We start from the raw sequence: 26,037 nt of genomic DNA on the forward strand, positions 1-26,037 counted from the left end.
TTGTGTTTTTGACATTAATGAGTACTGATGACCTCTAGCTTTGTGTGTGTGTGTGTGTGTGTGTGTGTGTGTGTGTGTGTATGTAGACTCTTAGAGTGAAAACTGCTGACCATGTACATCAGCCATAGAACCTTCTGGCTTGGTTGCTCTGGCCATGTGGTGAACTGGTTATTATCACTAGACCAAAAGGTTTTGTACTTGCTTGGAAAGAGGTTCCATTAAAAACGACGACTTGCTTCCAAATGTGTTTAGGAATGAGGTTGCAATCATTATTCAGCCCAAATACTTCAGCTGAACTCTGCTTTGGGTTAGGTTAATAAACTTCCAAGTATCTCTCCTATCCCCATTTTGTCATGGTCTATACCAGGAGTAAGCAACCTGATGCCGTCCCGATGATTTGCGCTATAACTCCCATAAGCCCAGCCTACATGGCCAATGCTCAGGATTATGTGAGTCCAAAACATATGGAGGGTACCAAGCTGCCAAGCTGGTCTACACAGCCTTCCCCAACCTGTTGCCCTCCAGATGATCATGCTTGTTGGGGATGATGGGAATTTGGAGGGCAGCACTTTGGGGAAGTCTGGTTTATAGCATGAATGGTCAAATTCAGACTCTTCTAAAATTCTTCCCTAGGGGCACAGGGTCGTCTTCTTCTTCTTCTTCTTCTTCTTCTTCTTCTTCTTCTTCTTCTTCTTCTTCTTCTTCTTCTTCTTCTTCTTCCCCCTCCTCCTCCTCCTCCTCCTCCTCCTCCTCCTCCTCCTCCTCCTCCTCAATAATAGACAATGTAGATTAGAACAGAGGACTGGGAAGAAGGCAGAAAAAATGTACCATATTGGCAATGTAATATTAAAAAAGAGAGTGCCCCTTTTCACCTAGGAGAAATGTGAGATCAAGAGTTCATGACAGGTTATGAAATGTCAAGTGAGTATAAATATCAATTATTACAATGATGGGAATCATGTTTATGTGGATTCATTTAAGGTACTATGCCTTTATCAGGAATTTATGTCATGTTTCTATTTTGCTGGGTTATTCAGGACACATTACTTAATTTCAATGATGTTGCACATAACCTCATGTGCCCTGGTAAACTGCACTTGGAAGAGGGTCATTGTAGTGTCATCAGTTCAAAGAAATATCAGATATTGCCTTCATATGCTGTGTTTCTGCCACAAGTAGCTTTTGTATATTTTACCATCATATTTGTCTAGAGACCACTAGGGATACACTCCCAAAGCCAAACACATAATAAAGTGTATTAACCGCATTGAAGTTTAGGATTGCAGCCCAAGTTACTTAGGATGCAATCCTATGCATGTTTAGACAGAAAAAAAGTCCTGGGAGTTGTAGACTTTTTCTGTCTAAACATGCATAGGACTGCACCCTTACTTGCCTTGAAGGGGTTGCCAACAAGGTTTTGAGTCTTGGCAAAATGCCCTCCAGTGCCCCCCTCCTACATTCACTCCCTCCCCCCACCCCCAGCTTATCTACTGGTGGAAGCAAAGGGCTCTGGATGCAAATACCAAAAATCATATCCAAGGGAAAGGAATGCAGGTGCTATACTATGAAATACATCTTCTTGCAAGACAAGAACCTAAACTGTTACACCTCAATGCACATAGATTAATATGAAGTAGTATGCTTGATGCAATCTTCATTTGCTTTGCAGATGAGCAGTAAAATTAATCTAAGCTTGTGTTAGCATAAGAAAAATGGGAAAACCTAAAAAGAGGCCCCTAAAAATACATACAGGCTCCAGAAATAATCGGGGGGGGGGGGGGGAAGAGACAATATATGGCAAACCATGATGAGCCAAAGTTATTTACCTGAATATCAGCTGGGAGCTGTAGGACTCCCCCTCCCCAAACATGCATATACTCTTTTACCTTGAAGTAAAGTCAACTTAACATAATGGGACTTATTTCGGAGTAGACATTTATACGGTTGCACTGTAAGGCTGCAATTCCATACCTACTTACTTAAGAGTAAGCCCCACTGAACTCAATGTAAATTACTTTTGAGCACACATATATAGGGTTGCACTGTAAAGAAAATATCCTCATTATTTACTTATAAGATTTAACATTTACATTAGAACTCTGTTTGATGTACGTTTGTTCAATGACTTCCTGCAAATAGCCAGCAAGCATTATATTTGGACTTTCCCTGCAGCTCAAGTGATTGATCTTAAGTGAGACCTGTAACAAAATGTTGCAGTGCGGAGAGCTCTCGGCCTAATCTATGCCAAGCAGGATATTGCACTATGAAAGTGGTATAAAAGTGGTATATGGCATGTGTCAATGGACCCCAACAGTTGTCAGTGCATTTTCATACCGCTATAAAATAGTAGTGTGGCTCCTGCCTTTTATATACTGCTTTCATACCGCTTTCTTAGTGCAATATCCCGCTTGGTGTAGGTTAGGCCTTTGTTTAGGTTCCAACCAGCAAACCATGCCCTCTTCCAGGATAGTTAATTCCATTCTGCCCTCTCCGGAACAGCCAGTCAGCAATCAATCCCCACTGTATACCCTCAATACACATCGGTACACATTGCAAACCTTGGAGTTTCTCCAAACCTCAGAGATGTGTTCACATTTTGTATATAGCTATGGTGAGAAAACTGTGGTCCTCCAAATGTTGTTGGACCAACATCCATAATCCCTGACTGAGGCTGAAGAGAGTTGGAGTTCAACAACTTCTGGAGGGCATCAAGTTGGCCACAAGTTAGATGGATGTTCCCCAAGAAGCTCTCCTTGCCAATCAGAAGCTAAAGCAGCATGAAAATGGGGGAGGGACAGAATAATAGATCTACAGCCCAATTGAACTTCTTCTTGGCTCTCTCAACTTGGCAAGCTCTCAGGCTTCATGGTGCTATAATTATAATTAAAACGATTTGTCAGTCAAACACACAGAAGTGGTTTGGATGAAGCCACACAAGATAGCTTCATATGGATTGAACTGCTGGCAAAGTCATCACAGGATGGCAGTAATAATGGGGCGAATTTTTAAGAAGTGGCAGAAAACTATCAGTATAGTCCTACTGCACTCAGAGTCAGAACCAAGTCAAAGCAGAAATATTCTTTCAAGCCACAATCCATCTGTTATTATGGTCCTCTGGTCATAACAGCTGCTGCTCCTACCCTAGAAGATAATACACATCCTTATTTATATCAGAAAGATGCCTCCATCAGTGAAGTACATGGCTGATACCCTTGCTGAGGAGGGAAGCTTATATTTTAGTATAATGTTTTTGGAAATGATTTTGGGGGGTGGGTAGAATTTGAAGGAATTTATTACTGTAAATACTGTGATTTATTACTGTAAATAATCATTTTTGGGGACAAATCATGACGGGCAGGCATATTTTCAAAAGCAACAATTTGCCTTTTAGGCCTCTCAGCCTTGAACTGAGATGTGGAGAAGGGCAACCAAATTAGCACTTCAACTTTGCCGAATGTTCTTTGTAATTCAATAATTCAGCACAAGTAATAGCTTCAAAACAATCTTGAACTTTTCAAATAATCATGACTAAAATGCCAGACCATTGTTCTTTGCTTTTCTTCCAGCAATGTAAAACAAACCATAGCAACCAGTCATACTATATAAACAGTTATGATACATCCCCATTTTCCTCAGTAAACACCACACAAGAATTATGACAACAGTATACATTCTGATGCAATGTTGCTTGAAAAGCAAAGCATGAAACAGTTTTCTTTAAATCATTGTAGATTGTTAGTGGAATAAACAGCTTGAACTTAACATCACTTTTCTTTCTTTGCTTCTGTGTAGAATCATCATTCCTTATTCACACAAAAAACTTATGGGAATGAATCGGAAAATTATCCCACAAAGGAACTTCAAATGGGGACTCCAATATGAATTGGCTGAATTAGAACTTATAAAGATGTTTGATGCTATTCCTCTAGGCCTAGATCAAGATAATGTTCTTTCCCCCTGTACCACTACAGATGTTAATGGGGAAACTGCGGCCTATAGGCTGCATGCAGACCTCAGCTTCCCTCCTGCAGCCCCCAACATTCAACTGGCATCTGTTGAATGTTCATGCTTGTACTGCTACCACAAGTAGAAAGAGAAAAATGCAGAGCCCCAAGCAAGCTGACACATATTTGACCCAACCATAGAGTGCAACAAGTAGAACAGACTTTGGATTGATGCATTGGGTGCCACGTTCTGTGGTTTTGCTCCCAAGCTTGCATGACTGTTCTTACTTTGCTCTGAAGGAGACAACCAACAGAGAGAGCCCAAAAGTAATATAGTGCAAATGATGTAATTTATTCATTTATTTTTTTTTCAAAAAAGATTGATGAGAATCACAGTGGCTGCCCGAAAAACACAGCAGTTTGAACACTCTTGAAGAATTTTTCCCTGAATCTGGAAGATCTTAAGAAGTTTAGGACAATGGCAAATGTCCCTTTCCTGGGCAAGGTCCTTGAGTGGGTGTTTACGAACTACCTCCAACTGTTTTGCTATGTGGAATTCATTGAACAAGACACAAAGCCAGGAGAGGTATCCAACATGGGTTTATTTCATTACTAGAGAAGCTAACTGCTGTGCAGATGTGACCAAAGTTGGATATAAGAAAGAGTTAAGGAAAAAAATGGGATCAATACTGTTGTTTGTGAGCAAACTGAAGTGTATTCTGGGCCACTTTACATATTTTGGGCCTGTACCCAGTAAATAGGAAATGAGAGGTGATTTATAGGGTTTTAATGAGCTACAGCTTTATAACATAATTATTTTACAATGAAGGGAAATGTATACATTCAAGCATTTTGTTATCTAAAATAAGCATATGCTCATGTGCATGTATAAATGCATATATATATGTACATATATGAATGCAAATTTAAAAATCATTGTTGTAATTTAAATAGAAATACAATTTCATTGTGGGGAATACTGTGACCAGGTGCCCCGTGTACCTGCTGCCCAGTCTGCTGTCCAGGTGCTAAGTGATGGATGGACAACTTCAAGGCTGCTGTTGCTCTTCCTTCTGATGGTCCTTTATCTTTAAACTGGACTTGGACCAAACAGCCCTCCAAAGAGAGGATGCCTTCAGATACAAGGCTGTCCTCCGGGAGCCCTTCAAATAGAGGACTGTCATCTGTAAAGTAGGACACATGATGAATGCAGTGAGGAAACAGAAATTCTGACAGCCACACAAGGTCAGTTCAGAAACTAGCATCTTGTTGATAACTACCAAACATAATAGCCTTAATGCATATATATTGGAAGGAGCTGTTTTTTAAAATGAAGTCAATTCTTTAAAATGATCTTCTACTTTTACCAGACTTGTCCACCAGCAAGAGCCATTAAGTTGGCAGGTACTAGGCATAGGGCTTTCTCAGTGGTGGCTCCACACCTTTGGAACTCCCTTCCCAGATACGTTATGGCCTCATCACTGCTGGCTTTACAAACGACAACCATGAAGACACAATTTATTCCAGTCTGCATTTGGTGCTAAAAAATCATTAGTTGCTGCTCCTGCTCCTGCGAGTGTGTTTAACTACATGTTAATGGTTTTATAATATTGTAAACCCCAAAAGGTGCGTTAAAAAGTCTCCTAATTAATTAATTAATCAATTAAATATGGATTTGGATTTGCATCTGTGTAAGTATTCAAGTCGAGAAATTGAAAACATTAGTGTTAAAGAGATAGCTCTGTATCTGTTCCCCAGCTGCTGGCAGCAGAGCTATTTTCTTTAAGAAAATGGCCCAAAGGTCAGGTTAAGATGCTTTCCCCCTGTGCCAGTCCCCCCTTGGAAGAACAGAACATGCCAGGCTAAAATGCCTTCTTCTACAGACCTATAAAAGGCACAAGGAAGTCTTGCCCCCCCCCCCTTTGCATCTGGCGACCCTGGTCTTTCCTTTCAAATGGCAGCTGCTACTGAGCAGCTGCAAAACAAAATGTGTGTTAAAATATATATAAATGGGGTAGTCTGCCCTAAAAGGGACAGTTTGTATTGTATTGATATAGAGGATGACTCTAGCCAGTCCCAACCAGCACAGCTAGGAGACAGCTACGCCTACCTATAACAGATCAAATCCACTTTTCATTTAAGAACACGAGAAGAACCATGCTGGATCAGACCAAGGGTCCATTTAGTCCTGCCAGTTTAATCGACCTGTGTTCAAAAGAAATAACCTTTTTTAAAAACAAAAACAAAACAAAACTAGCACACCAATCCTAAGCGTGTTTATTTTGAAACAAATCCCATTAATTTCAGCAGTTAAAACTTCTAGGTATATTAAGAACTGCAGTTCAAGTATTACTTCTTTAAGGGTAATGACTTCCCTTTGCTTTGTCTCCTTTAAAAACTTTCGCTATTAATCTTCAGGTATCATCATTGCTGTCAGAACTGATAGTTCTCTTTTTCTAGTTGTTACTTTACAATTTCATTAGGAACAAGAGGCAACGCTGTCATATTGATTTGCTTATAGTAATAACAGCTTCTCCCTCAGTAGTAATTCTTCGTCACAGTGTGTTCTGTATCTTCCCAAGGTCACTGCACAGAATCTTCTCCACAATTAAACTGCAATTGCCAACACAACAGCAAAACTGCCAAGTTGAGGTTGGGTGTTCTGAAATCATAAACAGTGCTTGTAGGCTAGTATGAATTCCACATTATGTTACAGCCAGGCCTTGGCAAAAGATGCCGGGCTTCTGTGTTAAACAACAGATAGGCCTGCATTTTAGAAGAAATTTCTGTCCACTGCAGCCCAGCACGTTGTCCAAGGCCAACTTGGTTTTATGTAGATTTTACTGAAATCAATGAGCATTGCAATCCTATGCACATCTATTCAGAAGTAACCCCAATTGAGTTTGGTGGTACTTACTCTCAAGTAAGTGTGAATAGGATCACAGTTTAAGACCATGAAAAATGGAAAGCTTAATTTTTATTTTATTTATTCTAAATATTTATATCCCACCTTTTAACAAAGTTCTCCAGCCTTGCCAGTGTGTATGTTCGCTATATATGTGGTCTCTTTGTTCATGCTGGACGTTGGTTCCTGAGAGTCTGGGTTTCATTATTTATAAAAGAAAGCTTTAGGTTTCATGGCTGTGACTACAAGTTTAACAACATGCATATGTTCCAAAAGAATAACTGTCAGTATGGAAGAGCAAAGCCAACAAAGAACACCAGCTTAATTAGGGTTAAGGAGCCTGGCTTCTCCTCCGTAGCACAGGCATAGAGAGCGTAAGTAAAACAGAATTGCCATTGGTTTCTACCACCAACAATGAAATGGACACCACTTGGGAAACACTGTCTTAGGGCCTTGCTAGACCTGCCGGCTTACGCTGGCAGGGAGGCGGGGCTGAGGCGCGCTACCGTTAGCGCGCCTCCCCCAGGCTTCCAGACGGCGGAGTCGCAGGGAGGACGCAAGCCCTGCGTCGTCCACCATTTTTTGTTGTTTTTGTTTAAAGGGGGCGCATTTGGCCCGAAGACGGTAAGTGGGTTTTTGACTTTTTTAAAAAAAACGGGGGGGCAAAGGATGGGAGGGTGGATGGCATGGGGGGAGGGCGGGTGCGATCGCGCCGCCGCCGCCCAAGGAAGCAGCCGAGTGTCGCTTGCCCGGGCAATACCTGGGATGGGGTAGCATTGCCCGGGCAAGCGCCGCTCGCCTGCTTGCTCGGGCGGCGGTGGCGCGATCGCACCCGCCCTCCCCCGTGCCACCCACCCTCCCATCCTTGCCCCTGCCATCCTTCGCCCCCCCCCCCCGCTGATGGGCACAGCGCTCCTAGGAGCGCTGTGCCAGGTCCGCGGCTTTTCGCGGCTCCTCGTAAGCGAGGAGCCGCGAAAAGCTGCAGAAGTCTCCACACTTTCCCCAGCCCCAGCCTGAGGCCGGAGCTGGGGAAAAAGCACGCCATAAGCGCATTGGCTTATGGCGCATAAGAACAGGCCTCAGCGCGGCCTGTCTCCGGATTCCCCTGTGCGTCATCTGGACGCACAGCAGGGAAGCCGGGTCGGAAGGCGCGCTAAGGCCTCGTCTAGGAAGGCCCTTAGATACTAAAAGTGTGGGCTTCCCAGGGGGCAAAAACTTCAAGCTGTAGCTCTGACAAAAAGTTCTCAAGCATCTTCAAGTTAGTTTATTCCAGGAATGCACAGCATTCAACCTGTCAGCTGCCTGCAACCACCGGCACATTTTGTGCAGCTGGTGGCACCCTCAGACAGCTGCCTGCCCTCCCTTTTGTGCCTCTCCTCCCGGGTAACCTATAAACACACAATCCCGGCCAGCACATTTCTGCTGGGCATTCAAGAGAGGCTTAAAAGTACCCCACTACTTGAGTCCATAACTGAAGTAGAATATAGGAGCTACCAATGCAGATAAGGCCTGGGCAAGACTGAGAGTTCATATGCTGCTTGATCCTGGATCAGCAGTTGCAGCTGACGCTGCCTAGTTAGTTATCCTCACAGGTAAACCCTTACTCTTGAGTATATCTTGGGCAAAAAGGTCTTCTGGCAGTAAAGTGGGCACTCAAGGGATGGCTGTGAATCTCCCACTTAGCCCTCCGCCATTGTTTCTCTGGTGAGTTGTGTGGAAGCGTTTGGAATCATGGCTCGGCTTGGGACAGGGTTGAAGAGTTTCCTGGCTGGGAGCCTTAGATGAGGCACAGAGCCCTTCAGGTTGTCCCAGGTCTACAGTAGAAGAGGGTTGTGCTGCAGAATTTGACTCCTCTCAAGAGGTATTTATGTTATGTTATATTATTTATTGTAACATTTATATACTGCTGAATATAATAGGATCCCTCAGCAGTTCACAACACTAAAACAAAGCATTAAAACACAGCATTAAAACAGTTCCAATTAAAATAAAGGAGCAGTAAAATACAATGACATAATTAATTTACTTATGGCCGAGGGAAAGCCTGGGTGAACATGTGTCTTCAGGAAGCATTTAAAAGCTGCCACATTTTCTGCCTCCCAAACCACATTTTGGGAGGTTTTTCCAAATGGTGGGTGCCGCTACAGAGAAGGCCTGCCATCATGGTGTCATTCTGTCTGTTTTGAAACTTAAAGGTCATCTAGGTATGTAGAAGGGAAGATTGTTTGCTAGGTATCTCGGTCCCAAGTTGTTTTAGGCTTTATATGACAGTAACACACCCTTGTACATGGCTCAGTATCCCCTGGGCTTTGGTACCAGCTGGGGACCTCAAGGCTATTAGAGTCATCCTCAAGGCTACTAGAGTTATGCACCCCTAGTTTATACAGAGAGAAGAATTAAGTGTAATAAAGCTTTCCTGCACCATACCACTTCTGATTGCAAGATGCCTGCTACCAAAAATGGGGGTGGTGGTGGCATGTTTGAATGCTTTCCTATTGAGAATTCACTACACATAGAAAATTAGTATGTCAGGGAGAGGGATTCGGTCTAGGCTCTTTCCTGATGTATGTAAAGAGAGACTTTTTGGGGTGAACATTCAAACATGCAAACCTTTTGCCACTGCATCCCACCATCTGCAGCCTGAAGTGGTGCAGTCCAGGATAGACTATACCACAGCCTTATGTTTCAGCACCACCTTGGTAATCATAGGGTGATCAGGAGTCACGTGCAGGTAAGTGAGTGGACTGGGGGTTGGCTCTGTCCTTTCTCTGCAGCGAGCATAGAAACCAAGTGGGCTGCCAGAGGAGAGGAGGGAACCCTTGTTCTTTGCTAAAAGCGCTGAAAGGCATCTCCTCACCAACCTCTTCCATTCCCCAGCAGGCTAGCTTTTTTATTTTTGGCAGGCTAACAACTTCTGTCTGCTCATTACAATGCTGCTTTTCCACCTGATACTGCTGACTGTATTAACTAGTTCAATCAAACTTGTTGTGGCGGAAGCTAGCACCTTATTCATCAGATGCATGAAGTAGCCTGGGAAGTTGGCAGGTATTTAATGCTATGGAAGAAAAACCAGTTCAGGAAAAGAAAGAAGGAAAGAATATGCATGGCATGTTCCATGAAGGAAGAGCCACAGGATGCACGCAACCTTTACAGATGCATGCGATATCATATTTTTATATTAGTAATAGAAAAGCAATATTAACATTGCCACAGCTAAATTAAAGGCCTTGTGAGTCTCCATGCTGATTTTTTGAAGTCTGGATGATAAGGGAAACAGCCTTGGATGGTACAGATTAATCTCTCTTTCCTGAGGGCTGCAGAGCATCGATGGAGGGGAAAGGCCTGCGGCCAGTGCAGATTAACATGCACACCCCTGTAATGTCCTGAGAAAAGGGATAAAGGCCTTAGAAGGGGCACAGATTAGTACACCTTCCTAGTGGAGGAAGGGAGGAGAAAGGTGGTAGAAGGCCCCATAGCTTGGGCCTAACTCATTCAAAGTGGCCCTGGCTAACCAAAATGGGGCAACACTTACTGACCTTTCATCCTTCTCCAGGCCTTGATAGTCTCCTCTCTTTGCTCTCTGGCCCTTTCTTCACCTTGGATTTTCCCCAGGATTACTCTTTGATCATCCCTTTGTGTCCAAATGATGCACAAGGGATCCTGGGAACAGTCAGGGACAATCCCTCCATTTCCCGGGTTAACCAAGACCTTGGTTATCGCGGTTTTACCCGCAATCCTGGAACAATCCTGAGGACCACGGGTGTGTGGGTGCCTGTCCTGGCTTCTTCCCTCCTCCCCGTGAGTAGCGGGTAGGAACCAGGCCTGGGGAAGGCCAGAGACATAGGGGGGAGCGGGGCTTGGTTTTTTTAATAAATAAATAAATAAATAAATAAATAAATAAATACACCTTACTTTTTGTTGGAGCACCGGCTCCTGCTTTTTTTAAAAAAAAATGGCAGGCGTGACGGGCGCAACATCCTTCTTCCCTTCTGGGATGTCGCACTTCCATTTAGACACCCATGGACGATCCCAGAAGCAGGTAAGACCAGGATCATCCCCCCCACTCCGTCCCTGAAAGCCCTTAGGTGTAGAAAGAGCCTCTATGTTTCTTAGGTACCTGTGTTTGCTCCTTTGGGCTGTGTCTTCTCTCTCTGTCTCTCTCTCCTTCATGCTTTTTACACAGTCAGCGACTCTTTCCTTGTTTCCATGTCATCCATTCTACTTAAGCACCTGGTTCTCTCTTTTCTATACATCAGTTGCTGAGGAACATGGGTGGGAGGGTGTTGTTGCATGTGTCCTGCTTGTGGGTCCCTGGTCAACAGCTGGTTTGCTACTGTGTGAACAGAGTGCAGTACTAGATGGACCCTTGGTCTGATCCAGCAGGGCTCTTCTTATGTTCTTATGTTCTTCTTCTTTAGCAGTCTCCTGCCTCTTCTCTCTCCACTTGCATGCTGTCTGTGCAACTTCAATTACTTTTCACTTCTGCATGCCCAAGGGATGCCAGACGTTAGGGACTGCTTGGTCCATTGGCATCTCAGGAAGGATGCTAGGAACCACAAAATGTATCAACCCCTTTGTTGGCCCAATTTGTTGGCTCCTGAGCCACTGTTCAGTTGCTCCTGCTCAATACAAATGCAATCTCTCCACTATTTCCAGGTTGTAAGGAAGAGGAAGTGATGGAAAATGAAAGCAATAATGAAAATAAGTTTTAACAAGATAGGTAAATTGAAGCCCAGAGTTGATTCAGTTACAATGGGAGACGGAAGGCAGAAGTAATTGCCGGAAAGTGTAATGTACTTCCCTGTCCTACACAGTAGTGACTAACTTTGCCATGATGGAGCATTCTGGCTCATGTGCAAATGGCAAATTGAATTCATGCTGCTGTCATAATCATTCCTTAGAGCTTCACAAAAAAGCAGGAGATGAGAGTGATTCATCCCAAAACGGTTCTATATTCTGTGGGATGTACAGATAATTACATTGAACACAGTGGCTGGATTTCTGAACTGTGTTAAAAACCAATAATACAAATGTACTCCCATAATCAAAGACAGCCCATAAAGGAAGAAAAAAGTCAGGCTCTGTTTTGATCTGCTTGCAGTAAATGACTGAACACATTGTATCCAGGAACAATGGAACAGAATAGGTTTAGGGCCCAGGAACACTGCATCACTGGGCATCCAATTGTGTGTTAGGCATACTGAATTGTGAGGTTCACATTTTTTCCTGGACAGGCTAATAAAACCTAATGAGCCTTTGATCAAAGATTCATAGTGAAGTCCTCAGCACGTTCAGTGTATTTCTATATAAATGAAAAAGGGAATCAAAGACAACTGTTAATTATTCAGCTTATGTTTACTTCCCCAACTGTTGGACTGAAGCTGTGAATAACATTTTCTCTCCAGTGAAAGCTATGGTCCAAACTTGCATACAGGCACATTCTTATAAGGAAATCGCGTGCACCACTTATAAATACAAAGTGAAAAGCCCAGACGTTTAAATCAACTTCAGTGTGTATGTCAGTGTAGTTTGTACACAAATTGCTTTAAAGGCATCAAGTCCTAATATACTGTTAAGGTTAGCAGTCAATAAGAAAACTACCTATGCATTCTGTTTAATATCAGCTGTGATGGGGTATGTTTCACATTGCTCAGATGTATAAGGCCACTTTTCTTTCACTGTATATGTTTTGTATGAAACACAGGCTAAATATTAGTGCATGACTATGATGTGCCACAACATGCAACATCTGCCTGATTAACTACGTGAAAGACTATCACTTTGCCTCCATCCCTACCCCTTAGTGACTTGTCAACATCCAGCTATCAGTAGATACTTTGTTCATCTAAGCAGGCTGGTTAATGAGACTGTCTGTATAAATAAAGTTACTCATCTAAATGGGCATCAGTGAGACAGAGCGCTTACCAGGTGAAAGTGTCTGCTGAAAACAATTGATCAGGTGTTCTTCCTTTGAATTTGTTTTGGGCATGATCTGCAAGGAGTTGGAAGTTCACAGCCCATTTAATGCATTACAGTGCTGAGGATGCATTTCCACTTGCCATTCCCATAGGTCAAGGAATGATTGGGTAATACAAATGTGCAATCAAATACCAGAAATGCTAGTTCCTCACAGAGTCAAGGAGGAATTTATCAGCTCATCTTTTATATCTTTTATATTTCTCTAGCTGATATACCCGGCATTGTACACGAGCGCTCGCACACATCTTCTCCTTTAAGAAACAAACAAACACAAAATGGCAGGTGCAACGCCTCTCCTTCCAGGTCCGTCACACGCCGCATGTAAACAGAGGGGGGCATGTAAACATTGTGAGATCTTCACCCCTCCGTCACACAATAACAGGTAGGTCTAGCTAAGTCCTGTCATTTAAATATATCGATGCTGCTTCTCAGTAGTGATGCTGCAGAGTTTGGGGGGAAATCAGGATGCAGAGCGTCATCTTATAGACACAGCCTAGGTATCCAGATGGCGTAATGTATTGGTTAGCAGACCAATCATATGTATGTCTATTCAGATGAAAATCCCACTGAGTTCAATGGTTTTTACTCCCAGCTAAGTTTGTATAGGATTTGAGTCTGAGAGTGTGAGGTGGGATGTCTCTAGTTCAAATCCTGCCTCAGCCATCCACTGACAAGGTATGCCACTCTCAGCTTCAGCTCTGTCTGCAACATGTAGATAAGAATATTACCATGCCTTGCAAAGCATGTGGTAAGACAGCCTCACCCACTGCTTCAGAAGTTTTGGGCGACAACTCCCAGCATCCTGGACCATTGGCTATGCAGGTTGGGGCTTCTGGGAGTAGGTCCAATGTGCACCAGGTTGAGGGAAAGCAGCAGTAAGAGCTACTGACTGGGATAATGATAGTTTTGAGCACACCATAAATTTATTATATGTAGATGTGTGTAACACATAACAGAATTATTTTAAAGGGTGAGGGAGAAAGTAGGCAATGAAACGTTAGTAAATGCTACTTGACTACGATATTGTTTCTGTTTAGAATGCTTCTTCATATACAAAGTGCACTGAGTTCATGCAAAATCCACATGCCTTCTCTACTGCACACTGGACATATGGCAGGATGGTGCTGCTAAACCGTCAGTCAACTGGGCAAATTTCCTAGCAGGTCTAAAAGCAGTAAAGGAAAAATATGAAAAGTTGGCAAACCTGTCTTATTGGGAAGTGTTACACACTTGCAGTATTTCTGGTCTGACTAGATACAGGACAGGACAGAAAGGATCAGAAGAGAGTGTACACCCAAGTGTATCCCTTCCCGTCCTAGTTTCGAAAGCCCAAGATATTCTAAGCGAGTTTCAGAGAGGCATCGGTGGTTTCAACGCTCACTGAAACGAAGCTGCTTCTTTGATATTTGGGTGTGCCTGACTGTACCATTGGTATGTATGTGGCTCACACTGGTTTATCAAGTGAATTCAATCTTTATGGTTTTCACTTTCAGTAAAATGCAAGTAAACGGGAGACTACTGAAGTATCTGGGTATACCTAAACTGAAACCTAAGGCAATAACACTGGCTATCAAGGGTTTATTTTCTGAACAATTCAGCACATTTTATGTTTGGAATATGGACATTATTGTTTATCCTGTGATGTCATCCAATCCTTTTGTGCTGCTCTCTTCATCCAGGTTTGTTTGATTATTTATTTATTTATTACATTTTTATACTGCCCAATAGCCAAAGCTCTCTGGGCGGTTCACAAAAATTAAAAGCATTATTTGATGACAGGCCGTTCTGCCTTCTCCCCTCAGGGCAAGATCGTTCTTTAATCGCCCTGTGGAGGCAGAAGGAGGAGGTGTCATCTCAGCGAGAGAGTAGTGGGCAGTTTTCACTAGGCTATTCTGTCTCATGACTGGGGCATGTTTTGCTGCAAAAATAGTGGGGTCGTCAAGTATCAGGCAAGCTGCAATACCTGGCTGGTGTGCTACATAGCTTGCTCTACTGCAGGGGTACAGAACCCCTTTCAGCCCAGGGGCTGAATTCCATTTTGGAGAAGCTCTCATGACCTGCATTTCAGTAGTGGGTGGAGCCAAGGCAAAAAGGGCAGGGCCAAAACACCAAAAATGCCAGCATGTTTTAGCCTCTTAGACTTGAGGAAAAAAGGAAAGGAACCTCTCGTGCAAGCACTGAGTCATTACTGACTCTTGGAGGGATGCCAGCTTTCGCTGACATTTTCTTGGCAGGCCTTATAGCGGGGTGGTTTGCCGTTGCCTTCCCCGGCCGTTATTACCTTTCCCCCAGCTATCTGGGTACTCATTTTACCGACCTCGGGAGGATGGAAGGCTGAGTCGACCCGAGCCGGCTGCCTGAGAACCAGCTTCCGCTGGGATCGAACTCAGGCCGTGGGGAGAGTTTCGGCTGCAGAAACTGCTGCTTTACCACTCTGCGCCACACGAGGCTATTCTTAGACATGATGTTACTATTTTCAGGTATCCTGATTACATAATAGCTATGATCATCATACGAACTTGCTGCATAGTAATATTTCTTTTAGTAATACCTATATTTTGGGCAAAATGGCTGGAAATAGTTTATCCTGAAAAAATAGCAGATTGATGAATGTGCTATTGTGCAAAAGCTGCCAATACCCAGTGAGGAAGCAGACTCCTTTCTTTCTTTTTTCCCTTCCTTGTTTTTGTGATCAAGGTTATATCCTTTAGATTTGTATTGTTTGGGGAACAACAAGTGATAGATAGAAATAACACCCCCACGCCAGAGCTGGTGTCCAGAGTTCATGTTATAGGGGCTCTTCACGCAAGTAAAATAAAGTATGCTTGTGACTGGCCACTCACGTTTGCAGGTCCATTTGACAATGATATCAACCTCCTGCATGTCTCCCACACCTTCCCCCGTTATTCTGTTCTAAAAAAAACCCTGGATATCCCAATTCTTCTGAAATATCACACAATTTCCTACCATGTGTTGCAGAAGTTGCATTGCAAAGCACCCACTAGAGAGCACCGTTACATTCAAGGCTATGAGCCTGGAGAGGAGGGTAAGTTTTCAATTATAGACCACATGGTCACCCTTCTCTGTCCATGTATAGCAGCCCTTTACAATTGCACAAGAGAAGCAGGAAGCAAAGCTGTGGTAAGGCAACACAATTTCCCCTTAATCTAAAAAGCCCATAACTAAGGCAAAAGTAAGATGTATACACTCCAGTCAAAAATTTAAATCAAGCATTGATAAAAGTGATTTCTCCCCAGATCTTAACAAGAATTAATTGGAATCTTTTGGCTCATCAAACACAATCAGTTGTTGCCTATAAACATTAAGATCAAATACCAGCATACCAAGCCTTGATATTAAATAGCTCCAATATAAGTACAATATAAGTACAATCAGCACCATGTACATTGATGGTGCTATATAACTAAATAATAATAATAATAAATATAAACGAAGAAATATATATTATAACGTAGTCCTTCATGAAAAACCGAGACACATCAAATACTTAAAGTCACATTTGAAATACCATCGGAAGGAGTAAATCCTATACATTACTAGCAGAGTCATTATCCAAGCATGGATCCTTATGAAGCCAAAATGGACCACCCATGCACAAGAGGGAGGTATTGCTTGGGGAAACCCATGGTTGCAGAAGGACAAAAACTCCTTAGAGGCCTGTGCGTGCTCAGGTGGCAAAGAATGCTGACTGAGTGGTGGTGATGTTGAGATGGAAAGTCTAGGCTAGGAGGGGGAAAGGAATGGATATCCTGGAAAAGGGGAGGCTAGCTGGAACCTAGAACAGGAGCATTCCACTTTGCAACATTTTGTTGCACACGTGTCCTTTTATACAGTCTAATATCAAATATATGCCAAATATTAAATACTGCTATCTGATGCCATATTAAATATGAGTAGATGTCAAAGTGATGCTGAACATTTGCTGCTAAATTTGAAGCAAACATTCCATACCAAAATCTGCAGATGAGGATTTAGAGGGGAAATTTGTTTCAACCCTGGTCTGGATGTCATCAGCTCTCTGAAGTGAACTCATTAAGATCAATAGTTGGTTCTGTAAAGGTCTAAAGAAAAGCGTAGAATTAGAGAAAGGTCACAGTCTGAAAGCATACAATGAAGGAATGTCTTCATTTCTTCAACACCCCGAAGACCTATCATGCAATAATGCCACTCAGACAACAGGCTCTGTCATGGGCTATTAATATTATACTGTCTCGCTAGAAATCAGAGTTGATGAAAATTCTGCTGCGTGCACACTATTAAAAATAACTTGACACATCTCAGCATTGTCTTTTTAAAGAAATGCAGGTCACTTGCCAAAGTCATACACAAAGGAGAAAGCTAGATTGCTTGCCAAAGAACACAAGCACAGCTGAAATGATCATTAAATGAGAAAAGAAGGTGGAGAAAAATGGAGTGTGTATCACCTTGGGAGAGGACTCAACAATGCAGGCAGAAAATATGTTGGTACAACACCTCCTGCATCTGGCCACTTCAGATTCCAGGTGAAAGTTTGCATGCTTGAATCTTTCCCCATGTCGATAACTTCCTGGGGAAGAAAAGCAAGCATGGCAGAGAGCCTATGTTCAGAGAGATGTTTTGGTTAGGGCTGTGCCATGCATGGTGGGACAAGATGGTTGCTGATAGAGGAGGATCTCTGTCACTGTAGCAGGTGTGCACAACCTATGGTCCAAGGGCCGCATGCCCTACTGCCGTCCCCATGCTGCACCGCTAAATCCCCCCTGCCAATTTCCCTGCCCCCACCATTCCCATCTCCAGAGCCTCTCATTCTGTTCCCTCTGTTACTACCAGTGAGAAAAGAGTGATCTGTAGCAGGATTAATAGTATGTGTGCGTGTGTTTGCACATGTATATTTGTATGTGCATGCATGCATGCAACCCCTGAGCCAGCATGACACATGGCTCTTGGGGCCAAACGTGCTGTGCACCCTTGCACTAAGGGAAAGTGGCAGAAAAAATATGTTAAAAAGAAAAGGGAGGAATTAAAACAAAGGAGATGGTGCTACTCTCTCTGGCTGCTAAAAGTCTTAAATGGAGGTAAATTGCTGCTGACATGGGGACATTGCAGCAATTAAAGAAAGGGGTGGGAGGGAGGTTTAAAAAAGGAGAAGCCTCTGAATGTGCTACTATCTCTGGTGCTAAATATGTAAATCCACCACTCAAGGAAGTCATTGAAATTTTCATTTTTTGATCATATCCAGGCGATCCTAAGAAAGTTATTTTTATCTGTGTTGTGTTGCAGTTTTAGAGCTAAAGCCCCTGAAACCGATCACCTGAGTTGCTATGGTGATCTTAAAGTGGGGAAAGGAACACAGAATTCAGAGGATGAAAGGTACAGAACAGGAGAGGGATCAAGGACCCCTAAATGGCGAGGGTCTCAGAGGCACAGGTGCAGAACAGACAGTGGACTGAGAGAGAGAGAGAGAAATCTGATGGAAGTTTAGGTGATAGGGACTGGGAGACCATATATATTAGATCTGTTTCATTTGTGAGGCACAGCTGTGCTGGCATTTTTTGAGACTGTGATTGCTGCTTTAGGGGCACACAAGAATGAAGCAGTTGCCCATTATTATTTGTGTGTCCAGTTGTATAAGCAGTTGTGCAACTGGTTGCACAATGGGTTGCACAAGAGATATGCGCAACTGGTTGCACAGCAGGTTTCACAAGCTTTATGCACAACCACTTGCACAACTGTGCTTGCGCAAATGGAACTTTAGTTGGATTCTTCTCTTATGCATAGCTCAGGACCTAGTTTCCACGAGCACATTTGCACTAGTGGAATCGCACAGTTGGATACAGCCCACAGTGTTATAATTGCAAGAGAAACAGGAACAGGAGTTTAAATTGTCATATATGATTTAGCATCTGTGTGTCTAGCATGATGACTTGTCACACAAGCCACATTATACTACTGCAATTGTGGGAGAAATGTGGGAGGGGGATGCTGCCATTTTGCGCGGAGGGGGTTGAGTCCACTAACTGCATGTGCACACTTGTGCAGAAACGGAGGTTTAAAAATAAAGTGTGGTTATTCATGGCTGCACAGTTATGTAGGTGCACAGTGAAGAATACCTGCAATATATAATGCTCACTTTCACTGCTGCACAGAAATTGAGTTTTAAAAATAAAGTGCGTGATCATTAGTTGCTGTTCAGCTGTGTAGGTGTGCTGTGAAAAATAGCCACACACAAAACTATCTGGAGATTTCCTGCCTGGAAATCCTGTGAAAATCAGTGGGAGGTAAAAATAGGGAATGAAAGGAGGAGGAGAAAACATCTAGATTCTACCATGGGCTACGGGGGAAATGTTGCAAAATAGGTACTACCGCTTTAAAGCCACTCTCACCGGTAAAGGTTAGAATACCGCTAGATTGGAAAACCCATGCCTTTGTAGCACATGGAAACTGTAACTACCACCCCAAAAAAACACTTCATAAAAGTACTTTGAAGAGGGAAAATGCAGAATATTGAGAGAGAAATAGAGCTCCATCACACCTGGGGAAAAATGCTGGCTACTGTTGCTTCTTCGCTCCTGGTTTCGTCGCTCAGTTACTTCCTGTTTGAAAACAGGAAGTAAACAACGAGCATGAGGCCCATTCAGTCAAGTATTGTAATCACGCTGCTTCTCCCACACACAGCAGGAGAGAGCAGCAACTACCGGTTTTTAAAAAATGTTTCAAACTTTTTCTGGTTTTTCTTGCAGTGCAAGGAAGGCCAGAAGGGACGGAAGATGAGAGAGAGGCAGGCAACGTCGTGTGAGGGACCTACAAAAAATCCCTGAGTGCCCAGTTACGAGTGTGCAATAAAACGCTCATCAGAAGGAACTCATAATGACAAGACAATGTGCTGGGGATATGTGTCGTGTGCTGAGTTAATGAGCCAGATATTATAATACCAGGGGAAAGTGCTAAACCCAGAGGGTTTAAGTGACAAGCAGAGAAGGCAAGGCACTGAGGTGAGAAGGGGTTAATGAAAGAAGGGATTCTGAAGAAACCCCACAGGGCCTTTTTTTCAGGATGGGCTATAAACTGAAGCATGTGGAAGCCAACGGTTCAAGGGATGCTGGCCAAGCAACAAGGTGGCAAAGGGAAGTGGGACAGACTAATCTAGCAGTAAGCTTACACATTGGTATGAACTAAGTTGTTAAATGTTTGGCTGCAGACGTCTAGTCCTCAATATTCTAGATTAGGAGTGTGTTCATAGTACTATAATACTCAAGAGTGTATTTCCACATACCTAAATGGCTTCAGCACAGCCCAGGACCAAATTATACCATGGAGCATTTCCTGATGACATGTTAAATGTGGGGTTAGATGACCATTAATTAATATAGTTAGAGGCGATGGTTACACATATTTTGAGGAGTGGTGTTTAGCTCATTCAGCGTCTGGTCTTCAACTTGATACAGGGTTAGTACAAATGTGGTAGCAGTGCAGCTCTTCTGGAGATTTTGGGCCAGTTTATTTAATCAGAAGAATCAACTATAGACTGTAAAGTCTTTCTTGGACCATACCATTTCAGGTTGCAGGCATCCTTTCATTTTTCAATACACCATCATGGAAAACAAAACTACATCCACTTTTGAAATTAGGAAGAAGGCAAAAGCTGGCATGCTAATTTTCTATGTTCAGGAAGGGTTTCCCCACTGCAACCGCCACCACTACCTCCATCCCCGTAGATGAGCATTTCAGTATGGATCACCCAGCCACCAGGAGCCTGAAGTGGTACAATCCAGGAAAAAGCTCAACCACTTTAGTTTTCTGATTGCATAAATTACCCTGCATTCAAAGTCTAAACTTAACACAACTCAGAGAAACTCCAGTCTTGATGTTAGCTGATTTGTTCAATACACAATTGAAAATTCCCTAGGTATTTTGACACAAAAGCCCTAATCCAGCAAGATGTGCATCATTCCTTACCAGCCTGTTTCCGAAGGATCTAATCATGCATAACTTCCTCTTGTTTGTGACCATTCATTCCATATGAATGACACCTTGTATCCTGAGCCATAGACATTGGAATCTCTCTAGGCAGAGATGTAATAATTTTAAATGAATAAATGGCCAAGAAGGGCAGGCAAGTATATAGAGATGGGGAGGTGAAAGCTGCATTATAAAGAAAAGAAAAAGGTTGTCAACATTAGCAGTGCTTTCAACAAAAAGTGGCAATTTTCACTTTTTTTTGCTATTCTCAGCAAATCAATTATCAGTCTAAAAAACAACCATTCCATATGATGTTGCCTGCTGTCGCTTGCTTTGTCTCTACGGCCAGCGTATACGGTTTCATGGCAGCAAAATATCACAATTAAGGCATTATCCAAACAGTCTGGGCCTAACCGTGCATTCCAAGCCATGCACTGTGTGCTTAACATCTGCTAGAATCCATTTAAGTTATTACTGTCCATATGGCACAGGCATGAAAGAGTGGCATGTCCGTGATGGAAGATCCTTTGCTTGGAAACTGAATCAAAGCTGAATGCCCAAGATGGATGATTATTCAGAATCGTGTTACCAAGGACAAATCTCTTCAATGAGCTTTGGCTTAATTAATTTTCAAGTGTATTAATTATGTAATTTTACATGTGATGCTCCATCGTCATTTTGGTGGAGGCACACAGACATATAGTAGCAGAAGGCGTAGAGAATTTAGCTCGAGGAAACAAGCAAATGCATACAATCAGAGCTCAGACTGCAGTCATCTCGATATCATGCAACCAGACAGCTGAACCCTATATGCTAAAAGCAAATTCATTCTCCGAGTGTGGATCCTTATGCAGCAAAAACAGTACCATCCAAACACAAGAGGAAATTGTGTGTGGATGGTTTGCAGAAGTACATTTAAAAAAAAAAATCCTAAGGGGAGGGGAACTAAAACGACCCAATGAGGACTGAGTGGCCACAAAATATTGAGCATTCTGTTCGGGGGGAATGGAAAGCTGGGGGCGAGGCAAAATGAAATGGATTATCGTAGGAGAAGGCATGGCGAGCTGATTGGAACTCTGAGCAGGAGCAGTGGAGTCTACACTGCAATGATTTGTTGCTCTCTGCTTCTCCCCACACTGCCCCCGCCCCACAAAATCATTCTGCTCATAGAAACTAGTACCTCGCGGAGAACAGTTCTAGGTTAGACTTCTCCCTAGTGTGCTAGTTTCATGTGTACAAGGTTTTGGTTTGTTGTTGTTGTTTTTGTTGTTGTTGTTGGGGAAATAGCCAAACATGTAACTTTCTCTCTCCAGTCTGATGTAATACAATCCAGAAAGGCTGAATTATATGTTCCCGCAGCATGTGTAGCAGAATGCATGTTACTCTTTCTAGTGCGCAGGGCTACTTTAAAGGACCTGGGATGGGGATGTGAACCTTTTCAGTTTTTACACACCCTGAACAATAAAATAAAACTTATTTGCCAAATGTGACATACATAGATTTGATTGATTGATTGATTGATTGATGTATTTCTATATGTCTTTCTGCCCATGCACCCAAGGCAATTTACCATTGAAAATAATGGGGTACAATCTAATAGAAACAATTCAAAAGGGGTGTGTGGGTGGGGATAGAATGTGAAGAGAAGAAAATAAGCAAAATTAGGTGTCACTTCTTAAATAGTATTAGAGTGGGGCCTCATTGTGTCATTACTCCCTCAGATGGAACCATTCCTAACTATGGTGGTTATATGACCCCCCAAATATGCCATTCTTTTCTGGGGTGGGGGGGATGGTGGCCAAAACAAGAACAACAACAAATGGCAGCCAGAACCCATGAACATAAACAAGGAAACAAAAACAAAAAAATCTAGACAGGCAATAGCAGTACCTAAAATTTCATATATCAGTAACCTTTCTGTTTATGTCTCTCAGAACACATCCTGTGAAACAACATGATTTTGGCCAGAAAACCACCCAGAACATGATGTCCTGTGAAATGTGACAGACACCTAATTCCAGAACTGTCTCTTGAACTCCCCACCTGATTGCTGGAACATGTTGTTCTTTAGGAAGACACCTTGCTGACATCAACGATAACAACCAAAGGACTTATGCTAGACACTGTGGCTTGGAATGGAAGCTCAAGCTGCTTTTGCCATTTTAAAGAACAATTAATATAATGATAGGTCATTTAATAATAGTGTGCTCTCTCTTTGTTCAATCCTGTTACATATGTTTATGGCTATTCAACATTGTTTTGTTAGGGAGGCCAGCATGTAGTTGAGACTAGTTTGGGAAGAACATTTCCAAGACATGTGTCTTCTGAGTAACCTGGATGAAGTATCTCTACACCAGCTAAGTTCAGGCAGGACACAAGCAGACAGTCAGTCACTGCTGTTTTCTGCTCTCAATTTATCAGAGTTAGGCCCTATTCAGACGACACCCTAAGCCACAGTGGTTAAGCATTTTAAGCTAAACATCATGGTTTAGTGTGTCGTGTGAACTATTCCTAATGATGGTAGTTATATAACCACAGTTTAAGCACATTCACTAATCATTTGCTGCAAAAGGATTAGTGGCCTAACTATGGGCATGGCTAGGCAAAGGGGTGGAGGAGGATGATCTCATGATGTCCCAAGAGGAAGAGGCCGTCACACCCACCATTTTGGGTTATTTTTAAAAGGAAAATGAGTGCACAAGTGCTCAAACGAAACTGTAAGGTGTTTTTTAAAAAACAAACAAACAAAAAACCTCACGCTTCCCCCCACTCCACCCCCAATGGGCACAGAGCTCTTGAGGAGCTCCATGTCCCATGTCCACTTCCTGACTCCACGCGTTTACTTGTGAGGAGTCAAGACAAAACCGCGACAACGGGCCACACATCCTGTGGTCTCAGGATCATCCCAAGACTGCAGGAAAAATCAGAATGAAAGGGTAGGGCGATATCCTGAGCTAAGGGAACGATCGCCCCTCCCTGCTCCTGGGATGCCCTATGCATCATGTGGACACACAGGGACGATCCTGGGATGATCCCCGGGATATTGCCCCGTCTAGACATGCCCTAAAGCTTACTGTGTTGTTTGAACAGGACCTTAGTGCACTAATAAATGATGGAGTGCTGCCAGAATTTAGAGAAGCTTAAAATTGTGCCAGTCACTTTATTTATTTATTTTTCATTTATATGCATTTTGTTTTATTGCAGGTTTTATTATCCTGACCTTGTGCAAAGGTGGAAAATAAATAAATAAATGCAACATAATAAAGCAGCAACAGGGCAGCACAACAAAACACAGTAAATTTAATGAACCAGGAGTTATGAAATGCCAGAGTATTAGTTGCCCGCTCCTTCTTATTCCTCCATAACTCCAGAACAATTTTTGTACTCATGTTTTGGCTTTTGCCATTCACTGGAATGCATTTTCAGAATTGACTCATCTATCATTCTAGCAGCCTTCGAAAGGCTCTCTGAGAAGTTATGTATCTATTTGATACAGAAAGTGCACAGTAATAAGTTTGCACTGAGGGTGTGTCTTTGCCTCTAAATTTGGCTTCTTTCAGTTTCTCATTTTCCCAATCTTAAGTTTGGTTCATCCCAAACATTGAGAAATCCTTTTTTAAAAATGTTTGCATGAAAATTCATAAGCATTTGGGTGCTCATTTCTCATAATTCATGCATTTTTGTCTGCTATACATATTTTTGCAACTATTTTTTTCTAATATTATATGTGCAGTTTTTTAAAAAATCTGAGAACAGCAAATTTTGAAGGACAGCAGACTTTCATTCACATAGTGGTGTGAAAATGTGAAAATTGGTAAACAAATTTCTGCCCCATCCCTATTTACATCCAAGAAGCAAAACTGCAAAAGGTGCAACGGACAGAAAGGTAAATACATTTAACTGCTACAAATGCATCCAGCATTTGTAGCAGGGAAAAGGACACATGAAGCAAAGATGCTCAATCATGAGGGGCAAAGAAGATACACTTGGCCTCCTCCAATGTGACACAACTTCAGGGTTTTTTACTGGGATTTGATGTGGGACTTTTCTATGGGAATCCCAAATGGTGTAATCTAAGGTATTTTTCCCCGCCTAGATAACATTTAGCACTCAGGCACTTCTCTGATCGTCAGCTTTTCACCATACAAATGCTGTTCATGAGAGAGACATTAAATTCATACAAAATAAAGAGGAAGGCTGATAGGCATCACTGGTCAGCATGAATGGGCACTTTCCAGAGCTCATAAACTACTGGGGACTCATTGCCAACTGGAGCTCTCTGCTAATGTCTCATCCCTTTCCTAACCTTTTTTTCGTAATCATTCTACTTGTCTTCTATCTCATGTGTAGGCACATAGGAAAGTGAATCAAGGCCCTGGCTGAGACATCCCATCCCACCTCATGACTCACTCTGCATTTTGTGCTGCATCTGTATTTTGCAGGGTATTGGCAGACCCTGGAGGGAACATCCACAGCCATGCCACCCCTCTCACATCTGAGACTTGCTCTGTTCTTCACCTTTCCCTGCACCAACTCATCCTTTGACCTCAATGATTGAGGGAAAGACAATGTGGGTGATTTCAGTAGGACATGTTTCCTAATAAGCGTGCATAGCCTTGAGCCAGATTTGACATTGTTTTCTCTGAGTAGTAATGACTAATGTTTAATTGAAAGCCCAGTGGGAAATAATGCATTACAATTAATTTCAAGCTTGTCCACGTCAAGTGCAACCATGATGCTGCACGCTCCCACTGAGATCAAAGTAGCCTTGATAGGGAAGGAAGAAACGTCTTCATTTTGTTTGGGAAAAGTGTGGAATGGACAAACTTAGAGCTGATATTGCTTCAATGGTGATATACCTGCCATGCTGATACCATAATTGTTCCAAATGATATGCAGACGAAGGGGGGCGGTGTTGATCATAATACACTGAGTTGACTTAGACCAGAGCTTGTCAACACATGGTTCATGAGCTGCATGTGGCCCTTATGTGTGGTACATTTGCTGGTGTGTTACCATTGCTACATTTGCTGTTGTGGTAGCAGCAGCTGCAAAAGAATCAGCACAGTAGCAAATCAACACCAACATTTGTCAGGGCAAGGGACATTTGGCAAAGGTATGGCCCCTGGGGTTAAAATTGGCTTCAGAGCCCACAAAGTTATTCACTCCTGCCTTAGATGCTATCCAGTGCAGATCCAACACCCCCAAAATCACACACACCTTTACTGACATCAGTTTCTAGTATCTGTA

Source organism: Elgaria multicarinata, chromosome 6, assembly GCF_023053635.1.
Source record: "Elgaria multicarinata webbii isolate HBS135686 ecotype San Diego chromosome 6, rElgMul1.1.pri, whole genome shotgun sequence".
In the NCBI taxonomy this organism is placed as follows: Eukaryota; Metazoa; Chordata; class Lepidosauria; order Squamata; family Anguidae; genus Elgaria; species Elgaria multicarinata.